This window comes from Neovison vison, chromosome 13, assembly GCF_020171115.1.
Source record: "Neovison vison isolate M4711 chromosome 13, ASM_NN_V1, whole genome shotgun sequence".
Lineage (NCBI taxonomy): Eukaryota > Metazoa > Chordata > Mammalia > Carnivora > Mustelidae > Neogale > Neogale vison.
This window is the reverse complement of record NC_058103.1, coordinates 133,354,485-133,363,536: the sequence shown is the minus strand read 5'-3', so window position 1 is coordinate 133,363,536 and position 9,052 is coordinate 133,354,485. Positions and strand designations below refer to the sequence as shown.

The window sequence follows — 9,052 nt, the reverse complement described above, 5'->3', positions numbered from 1 at the left end:
CTGAATGGGCTGGACAACAGATAGAGATGACATTAGAAGGAATCAGTGAACCTAAAGATATAATAATAGAAATTATCTAATCTGAACAGATAGAGAATTGATTTTTAAAATGAACAGAATCTCAGAAGCATGTGGAACATGTTGTAATAATTAGAAAAAGACATTCATGTCATCAGAAACTCAGTATGAGAATGTGGTGCTGAAGAAATATTTAAATAATGACTGAATACTCCCCATATTTGCCAAAAGACAAACATATAGATTCAAGAAGTTAAGCAAACCCCAAATAGGATAAACTCAAAGAAATCCATGCCTAGGTATATAATAATCAAATTTCTCAAAACTGAAGACAAAGAAAAAATCCTGAAAGCATCCAGGAAAAAAAAAGTTATCACTTTCTGCAGTAAAATATTCAAATGACAGCACATTTCTCATCAGAAATCAAGAAGACCAGGAGCACCTGGGTGGCTCAGTCTCCCATCCAAGTACTAACCAGGCCCGACCCTGCTTAGCTTCCGAGATCAGACGAGATCGGGCGCGTTCAGGGTGGTGTGGCCGTAGACTGGGTGGCTCAGTCAATTCAGCATCTGACTCTTGGTTTCAGCTCAGGTCATATCTCAAGGTCATGAGACTGAGTCCCACATCCAGCTCCATACTGAGCATGGAGCCTGCTTAAGATTCTCTCTCTCCCTCTGCCCCCTCCCCAAACTCACACACAGTCTCTCTCTCTCTCTCTAAAAAAAAATATAATAATAATGATAATAAAAATAATGATGGCCAGAAGAAAGTGTCAGAAAATTTTCCAAGTGCTGAAAGAAAAAACTGCCACCCAGAATTCTGTATTCAGCAAAACTATCTTTCTGAGATAAAGGTGAAATAAAAGTATTCTCATATGAAAAAAATTAAAGAGGGTGCCTGGGTGGCTCAGTTTGTTAAGTGACTGCCTTCGGCTCAGGTCATGATCCTGGAGTCCCGGGATTGAGTCCCACATCAGGCTCCCTGCTCTGTAGAGAGTCTGCTTCTCACTGTCACGCTCCCCCTTCTCATGCTCTCTCTCAAATAAACAAATAAAAAATCTCTAAAAAAAAAAATTAAAGAAAAATTTTCAGCAAAAAAATTCCAGAAACTGGGAAATCCCAGAAACAGGAAAGCTTGGAGCAATACCTGGGAATCAGGAGTCTGGAATGGCTTAGCTGGCTTCTCTGCTTCAGGGTCTCACCAAGCTGCAATCCAAGTGTCAGTGGATTCCTTTCTGGATCTTGGGGTCTTCTTCCAAGCTCACGTTGTTGTTGGAAGAATTCAATTCCTTGCAGTTGTGGGACTGAAGCCCCCAGCTCCTACAGCTGCCTAGAGTTCCCTGCCATGTGGCCCTTCAAATATGTTCATATCACAGCAGCTTGCTTCTTCAGTCACTCCTGTGATTAGCTTATCCCCATTTGCAACAAGGCAATGTGAATCAATGGTCCACTTCTGTCAGGGTAAAGTCAGTGAAGCCTAGCAGGGAGCTAAACATGCATCCAAGTACTACCTGAACGCTACACATAAACATAGGGGTTAAAAAAAAAAATACCCCACAATACCCCAAACGCCCAAGATATAATAAAAAAATCACTTGTCATGTAATAATGAAGGCAATTACAACTTCAGTGAGAAAAGGTAATCAAATGTGCTAACACCGAGATGACTCAGCTTTGGAATTATCTGACAGGAATTTTAAAGCAGCAATAATAAAAATGCTTCAATTATGAGCACTCTGAAAACAAATAAAAAATAGAAAATCTCAGCAAATATATTGAAGATATAAAAAAGAACCAAAGAGAACTAAGTAACTTCAATATTTTAAACTAAAAACTCACTGGAAAGGCTCAATAGCAGATTGGAGATGAATGAGGAAAAAATTAGTGAACTCAAAAACAGATCAGTAGGGGTGCCTGGGTGGCTCGGTTGTTAAGCATCTGCCTTCAGCTCAGGTCATGATCCCAGGGTCCTGGGATTGAGCCCCACATTGAGCCCTGCATTGAGCCCTGCATCAGGCTCCCTGCTTGCCAGGAAGCCTGCTTCTCCCTCTCCTACTCTTCCTGCTTCTGTTCCCTCTCTCACTGTGTCTCTCTCTTTCAGATAAATAAATAAAATCTTTTTTAAAAACCACACACAACAGAAATTTCCAATATGAACAACCTGAGAAGATACACTAATTTTTTTTTTTTTTTAAAGAACAGTGCCAGGCACCTGGGTGGCTCAGTCAGTTAAGCATCTGCCTTCCTTCAGGTCATGATCCTAGGATCCTGGGACTGAGTCCCACATCAGGTTCCCTACTCAGTGGGGAGTCTGCTTCTCCCTCTGCCCTTCCCCTTTACTCATGCTCTCCCTCTTTGGAGCATTCTCTCTCTTTCTCTCTTTCTCTTTCAAATATAAATATAAAAGAACAGAGTCTGAGGAACCTATGAGACAATAAAATAGTAAAATCTAACATTTGTATCATTAGAGTCTCAGAAGAAGTAGAGAAAGAGTACAGGGCTGAAAAAAATTTTTGGAAGAAAATGGCTGAAAATAATTTCTAAAAATTCAACAAATCTAAAAGTAAGCAGGAAAAGAATGGATGGAACAAAGAGAAAACAACTAACACAATGGCAGATTTAACACCCAACCATATCGCTAGTGATGTTAAATGTAAATGGTCTAAAATCCCCCAATTAAACAGAAGAGATTGTCAGATTACAGGGAAAAAACAAGACCAAATATATACTGCCTAAAAGAAAATCAGTTTAAATATGAAAACACAGGCAGGTTACAAAAGTAAAAGGATAAGAAAAGATATATCAGCAAACTCTAATAAAATAAAAGGGGATTTTATTTATACTAATATCAGACAAGTAGATTTCAGAACAAGGCATGTTACCAGGGCTATTTCATGGTAATAAAAAGGTCAATCCATCAAGAAGCATCACAGGTTCCTTAAAAAATTAAACTGAATTACATGAGGGGCGCCTGGGTGTCTCAGTGGGTTAAAGCATCTGCCTTCGGCTCAGAACATGATCCCAGGGTCCTGGGATTGAGCCCCAAACCTGACTCTCTGCTCAGCAGGGAGCTTGCTTCCCCCTCTTTCTCTGTCTGTCTCTCTGCCTAGTTGTGATCTCTGACAAATAAATAAATAATAATCTTAAAAAAAAAAGAATTACCACATGATTCAGCAACCTACTCTACTGAAAGCAGGGACTCAAACAGATATTTGTACAACCATGTTCGCAAGAGCATTATGCACAATAGCCAACAGGTAAGGACAACCCAAATTTCTGCCAACTGATAAATGGATAAACAAAATGTGGTATATACAAATAATGGTATCTCATTCAGACTTACAAAGGAATAAAAGTTTGACACATGCTATAATATGGGTGAGCCTCAAAGACATTAGGTTAAGTGACACACGAAAAAACAAATATTATCTAGTTCTACTTATATGATGCACAGAAAGTAGAATGGTGGTTGTCAGGGGTTGGGGGAGGGGGAATAAGGATTAGTTTAAGGGGTGAAGAGTTTCAGTTTGGGAAGATGAAAAACTTCTGGAGATGGATGGTAATGATGGTTATACAACAATATGAATATATTAATCCCACCAAATTATACACATAAGATAGTTAAAATGGTAAATTTTGTGTTACATACATTTTACAATGAAAAAAGAGAAGTCATCACAATCCTAAATGTGAATGCTTAACAATAGAGCAACAATTGATAGAACCAGAATGAGAAATATGGAAATCCACCATTATAGCTGGAGATCACAATACTCCTCGGTCAATGGATAGAATAAGTAGACAGAATATTGGCATGTAGAAATCCTGAAAAATACATCAACCAACCTGACCTAATTGACATTATAAAAAACAATTCCCTGGAGCAGTAGAATAATCATTCTTTTCAAGTGCACACATGACACGAGCTCACAGATATTTTGAGCCACAAGGCAAACCAACAAATTTAGAAGAATTAAAACAAAAATTTTAGTCTCTGACCACGGTGCAATTCAACTAGAAATTATAAAACCGTATCTTGAAAATTCCTATATATTTGGAAATCAAATAATACAATTTAAAGATAATCCTTGGGTCAGGGTGCCTGGGCGGCACAGTCTGTTGAGGGTCTGACTCTTGATTTTAGCTCAGGTCATGATCTTGGGGTCGTGAGATCAGCCCCGCAGCCAGGTCTGCTGTGGGCAGGGAGCCTGCTTGAGGTTCTCTCTCCCTCTGCCCCGCCCCCACTCAAGTGCTCTCTGAAAATATAAATTAATTAACTTTTAAAAATAACCCTTATGTCAAAGAAGAAGCCAAATGAAGACTTATAAAGCACTTTTAATCGGACATAACAGAATTTGTGGGATGTACCCAAAGTTTATGGGGAAATTCACAACGTTAAACACTTGTATTAGGAAATGAGAAATGTCTTGAATCAATGCCCCAAACTTTCACCTTAAGAAACTGGAAAAAATTGAGGCAGTGTTGCTTGTATTCTGCTTGTTTATTTGTTTGTTTGTTTGTTTTTAAATACCTAGAAGTTAACATCACAGCCTGGCTACTAGCTGTAGTACTGGTTACTACATTTTCCCCTTTCTCAGGATCAGCTCACGCTTGCTACCACTTTTCTTTTGCTGTGAAATGAGTTCTTTGATCAGCAGCAATTTTGTGTGAAGAAGTGAAGGCTGCGGGAGGCAAATTCACATCCGGAGTATGTGTTCATACATAACCTCCAGGCAGTTGCCATTTCTTTTTTAAAAACCAGCTTTCTTGAGATATAATTTGTATACCATAAAGTTCACCTGCTGAAATGTGACTGGCTTTTTTCACTAACACCATAGTTTTGAGATTTATCTGCATTATGGCATGTATCAGCACTTGGTTCTTTCTATGACTAATATTCTGCTGTATGGATATACATTTGTGTATGCGTTATTCTTCAGTTGATGGATACTTGGGCTGTTTCCACTTTTTGACTATTAAAAATAATTCTGCTATGAACAAGTTTTTGTAATGGGCACACATTTTCCTTCGTCTTCGGCGTCTATACCCAGGAGAACTGCTGAGTCATGTGGTAACTCTGTTTTAAAAATTTAAGATCGTCCAAGCTGTTTTCCAAAGTGGCTGCAATCATTTTACATTCCCGTCAGCAGTGTAAGAGGGTTCCAATTTCTCCACCTCTTCACTGATACCTATCATTGTCTTTAAAAAAAAAAAAAAGATTTTACTTATTTGACACGGAGAGAGAGAATGAGAGAGAGAGAGAGAGAGAGAGAGAGAGAGGAGAAGCACAAGCACAAGCAGGGGGCACGGGAGGCAGAGGGAGAAACAGCTTTCCCGCTAGGCAGGGAGCCCAACATGGGCCTTGATCCCAGGATCCTGCGATCATGACCTGTGCCGAAGGCAGACCCTTAACTGAGCGAGGCACTCAGGTGCGCTGACCGACTTTTGATTATAGTCATCCTAGTGGGTATGAAGTGGTGGGTCATTTCTTGTGTTCTTGTGTAATGTGGGCAACTTCATGATACCATGTGAATAAATTCCCCTATTTTTCTCCTCTGAGCCGTTTGAAAGTCCTATTTTGTGTTCTATTCAATGTTCTGTGGCCTGACAGCCAGAGGGAAGGCAACTGAACTACCTTTTCTAGAATACCTAGTCTCTGGTCTCTTGACCAAGACTTTCTTTCTACATGTTTCTCTTCTCATTAGGAAGTGCACTGCATGACCCATGGAAGTCATCTTGGGCTTGGGAGCCTTTCTCTGGTTCAGTGTGGGACCCCCAAGTACTGGCTGTTCAAAAGCCCCCTCCCGTCTGTTCCCAGCAGCCCTTTCCGCTCCCCTCTGCAGTAACCAGGGAAGGACAAGGATAGTCCCCTTCCCCGAGTCGGTCTGTTTCTCTTGCCAGTCAGTTTCTGGATTTTGAGGACTTACCAGGATGATTTGCAGGAGTAGCCTGGCATACTTGAGCCACATTTTTTTCTTCTCTGACCATTTTTTGACATTTTTGACATTTGGTTGTCTTTTTCCTTGTTTGCTGATGGGTCTTGATTGTTTTTTGCAGGAAGGAAGTGCCAGTTTTTACTAGCTCGTGTTTGCGTCATCAGGCATTTTTTGAAAGGGAGCTGTTGTAAGCTGGCTGCACTCCACCACTTTATCCAGACATTCCTAGCAGTACTTTTAGGGATTTGGCTTACTCCCAGAGATCCTCCATTATTCACTCTTTGGACAGTCACTGTGCACCTACTGTGTGCCAGGTGGGGACCACAATGGGGGCTCTAGCACAGAACCAGAGCCCCGCCCCATAGAGCCTCTTACTTAGTAAATTATGTCCAAGTCAATTATGTCTCAATCAAAGCTTCCTTATTTTGCATAAAAATGTGTTTGTAGAAGATAATGTCAACACTCCAAATCGAGATATTTATACCAAACTCATCCAGGTCGCAAAATTAACTTAACACAAAATTAACCCCCTACCATTCTGTGACCCTTCCAGGAGATACAGCATGGACAGAAAGGAAGCTTCAGAGCAGAAAGGGAAGGAACCTGCCTTCATTTTTAAGGTCCTGATGCTGCATTTGAGAAGCTGTATCAGATATAGTTCATTTTCCACTCTTTGCTTACGGGAGGAGTTAAAATCATTTGCAAATTCCTTAGCTGATGATATGCCAAAAATAAGTGCAATTCTGGCAGAAAGTATTAAAGACTGTGGCAAAGAGAAGACAGTTTAAGATCTTGAAATATTAAGATGTTTTTTTAAAAAATCCCTTTTTATTAGCACCATAAACCAGAGCTGTTCCTCAGCAATTTGCAGAAACCAGATTAACATGGTGCTACAGCCAATATTTACTCAAAGCCCAACTACTGCGCACTGCCTCCCAGCAGACACCTCGGCTGCACTCCCTGGAGGAGCTCAAGTCCTGCAGTACCTCTGAGGCACCCACGGCATTAACTCAGCCAGCAAATATATGTGAGCCTCGGTGTGCAAGACGCTGTGCTCTGGACAACGGGGGAGACAGAAATAAAGAACACAGCACCTACCCAGGCGGAATTACGAAGGCGAGTGGTAGAGCTCTGCCAAAGCAAGAGATTCTTACGATGAAGTAGTGACATAAGGCACGCCGCAGTGATAAATTCTGAATTTCCAGAGAACCGTCAGTAGAGGGCGATGACTGATACAGTCCTACCTGTTCGGGATTTAACAGTCCCTGGTCGGAGCTCACAACACACAAGCCCAGAGCCTGAAGGTCAGACCCAACAATGACCTTTTTGTTGCCAGCAGAGGTCCATGGACTTTTCTAGAGATCACACCCACCCTCTCTGGTGCCCTTGGAAAGTCTAGTTTTTTTTTTTGGTTTTTGGTTTTTTGTTTTTTAGGGGCCATGTATGAACTCATCATTCACAGATCTGTTTAAACTGCATTTGGAAATCTCTTCCTTTTCTTGCTAGTTCTCTGTCACAGAGGTCATCAGCTCCACCAAATCCTGGATAGCAAGCATCCCTGATTTGCTTATAGTTTCTAGGTGCCCAAGACCATCCCCTTCTAAAAGTTTATCAGCATCTGAGAGCAATTTCATTTCTATGTCTCCTTTCATAGATGCTGAACCTTTCAAACACTGGAACCGAGCTCAGGTCCCAAAGCCATAAAGACGCTCACCTGGCAAAGCGGCTGCTCCCCACCTCCCCGAGAGCACTGAGCGAAGCCGCTGAGTCCCACCGCTGCCCTGGCTCCTCATGGGCTAGCTCTACAGGGCAACATCGGCGAGCCTCTTCTGTATAGAGCGAACTACGGAGGAGATTCAGGGGAACATTCTTACATGGTTAGCAAGGGAGCTGCTTCCTTGTCGGAACAGAAGCCTGCTGAAGAAGGAGCAACTCAGCTCAGAGTCTCGTGTACCCATGACGGTTGAGAAAATGTGTCTGCCCTGGAAAAGAAAGGTCTGTGCAAACTAGGCTGCTCCCATCTGAAGCACGGCCCACGCTCTGCGCCCCTGCTTGCCTTCCTAGGAAAGAACCAGTTACCCTCAACACAGTGGAAATGTACCACCTAGTGACCAGGGCTGGAACTGTCACTCAACTAGCCGGAGAAAACCCTCCTAAGAAGAGATTCTGAGATTCTGAGCCGGCAGGTTACCACACCAAAGCGGTTCAGCTCCCCTGTAGTTTATAGGTAAACTGCAATTAATAATCTGTGAAGAAATGATGCCTTTTTTTTTTCCTATGAGATTTACAAAAATATGCTAAAAAATATTTCATAGCTTCTGGATCTGATAAGCTGGTTAAGCCTTCTACTTATTAACACAGATATTTAAAAGTAATACTCAGATACTCTAATTTGAAAGGAAAATGCTAAGAATTTTTCAATGTTTCAAAGGAAACCTTAAACAAAATGCATTTGAAATAACTGTCTTTCTTTCCATGAAAAGGTCTACAACAGATTTATAAAGGCTCAAAATATTTTTCACACTGAAACACACTGTTCAACACTTCCACTGTGTGTCAATGAGCCAGTCAACTGTGCTGAATCTGTTGAAATGGGAGTAAGGCTCTGAAAAATAAACATTGTACCTCAAAGCTGTTACAATTACTTGATTCCATCTTAATACAGACACAGATCTATACATACTTCTTAAAGGAACCTGTAGTTCTATTAACTTTCCAGTACTCTTGCAAATACGTTACTAACAAAATTCAAACCAGAGCAATTACACACAAAAGTTTTGCAGTTTACTTCAAGTGTCATATATAAAGACCAGGCTAGATATGGTGCAGCCCAAAACTTATAGAAGGAAGTCAGGTAGAGAACTTTATTTAGCTGAAGAATAAAAACACATTCCACTTTCTGCAATCATGACTGAAAATCTTTTCAAGGCTGGAGATCCAAGTGACATACCGACTTAATCTAACACTGAAGTCATAGGAATTAAGCAGATTTTCAATCACTGCAGTTTTGTTCTAGTTTAAATAAGTTCATAGTTTTTACACCTGATCTTAGCCAAAAGGCTAAGAAGAAGCGATGAGTAAGTTTCAGTTTTTCACAGA

The 9,052-nt window shown here is 40.9% G+C and overlaps 1 pseudogene; it reads right to left on the bottom strand.

Moving 5' to 3' along the window:
* Nucleotides 1-439: 439 nt before the first annotated feature.
* LOC122894758 lies at nucleotides 440-563 on the bottom strand (annotated as a pseudogene).
* Between the last annotated feature and the right edge of the window lie 8,489 nt (nucleotides 564-9,052).